Genomic DNA, 1,887 nt, shown 5'->3' with positions numbered 1-1,887 from the left:
TACCAGAGCTCACTGGTTTCAACCTGTGGACTGAACAGAGCAAAACCAGAATTAGAACCAGATCATTTTGTGAGAACAGAAGGACCTGACAGGAAAAAGTCCTAAAAAGCACAAACGGTATTAAATTGGAGGCAAATGGACCTATGTTTTTTTAAGACGTTTTGAAACCTCAGGTGTTAAGGTGCCAAAAAACTGAGCCAAAGTCCGGTTGCTGTGACCCGGATAACTGAGAATTTACACCGGCATTCCTGAAAAGCTTTCTGATTGTGATCGTCCTGGAGCCAAACAGAAGAGCCTGAACATCAGAAGACAGTCAGAGTTTGATCTGATGAAGCACCCAGCAGGCTTCAGCATAGGCCAGGACTATGACTTCAGACCAGACTTGGTTTCGTCAGAAAGGATTGGTGACATGACTTGGAAGTGACTCGATGCTCCCTTCAAAACAAAGTTACTAAGCATAACAATAAGGAAAAATACCGATCCACATTGTTTCTTTGCTCATGTCACCATTTCAGGAAAGGCTTATTCTGCCTCTTAGATTTGGACCCAAGATTCTGCAGCTAACTGAAACGGCTTGTTTAAAAACCACTGTGCCCAATTCAGCAAACTCTGCTGTGACTTGATGTAAAGCTATTGCATGATAATAGCCTCACAACCATCATTTGAAGAAATGAATTCTGATGATTTGTGTTCTTGATTATTAAATGATTAAGAAACTCCCAAAAATCTAATCTATATCAAATGATACAAATTATTAACCATTTAATATCAGCAGTAACCACCGCCATGTTTGACTGTATGAAGTAAGCAGACATGCTGAATGACGACAGCGCTCTAAGAGTGCTTTGGTGATGGTTCGGAGATTTAACACACTAGAACCAAAATGTTCCACTCAAACCCAAGCATGACCTGCTTCTGCTTTGCTCACAGAAGAGAAATCAGTCCATTCGGTCTATAGTTCTCGTTCAGGGGAAGACTTACATAAAAGGGTCCCAATTCCATGAGATTTGAAGCGCTCAGTAGTCACGTTCTCCACCTTGTTAATTTCTCTCTCCTCCAAATCACTTCTGGTTTGGTACCACTCTTTGACCCTGGTGACCTCTGTGCCTGAAACATATGATCATACAGTAGATGCTGGCAGAAGGAACAAACTCTGAACATTAAATTGTTTCTGTCTGACTAACAGTCCAGGTCTTTGTAGGTGGTTAATCAATGGAGGAGGCCATCTTTGGTCAAAGCTGGTGAAAACAGGACAGATGTTTGAGGTTTGGAGAACTTCTTGAAATAAAATAATCAGTCATGCTTCATGTGAGATGTTGATGTAGCTGACCCAAGAGCTGTGGAGGACAAACTTCCTGGGAATAATGCCCTATTAAACAAGAGTTTACAGTTAATGGATGAATGGATGGTGGATGGATGAATGCATGGATGGGTGGATGGGTGGGTGGATGATGGGTGGATGGATGGGTTGATGATGGATGGATGTATCATGGATGCATGATGGGTGGGTGGACAGAAGGGTGGGTGGATGATGGTTGATTGAAGTTGTGTGACGGTTGAATGGTGATTGAATGAAGCTAGGTGATGATTGGATGACAGCTGTATGAGGCTAAGTGATGGTTGGCTGATGGTTGTATGGTGTTAGATCAGACATGGGCAAACTATGGCCCCCGGGCCGTATACGGCCCGTTAGGCTTTTTAATCTGGCCCGCCGAACTTGTCCAAATTACCGTATTTTCACGACTATAAGGTGCACATAAACGTCTTTTTTTTCCCTCAAAATGTGCGGTGCGCCCTATGGTGCGGTGCGCCCTATCTGTATTGTAACTGCGACTTTTCAGACCACCTCATTGAGGAGATGATGAAAGAGTGGCTGAATGTAAGGAG

The sequence above is a fragment of the Cyprinodon variegatus genome, unplaced genomic scaffold, assembly GCF_000732505.1.
Source record: "Cyprinodon variegatus isolate N-32 unplaced genomic scaffold, C_variegatus-1.0 Scaffold458, whole genome shotgun sequence".
Classification (NCBI taxonomy): Eukaryota; Metazoa; Chordata; class Actinopteri; order Cyprinodontiformes; family Cyprinodontidae; genus Cyprinodon; species Cyprinodon variegatus.
The sequence above is the reverse complement of the archived record's forward strand: the minus strand, read 5'-3'. Positions refer to the sequence as shown.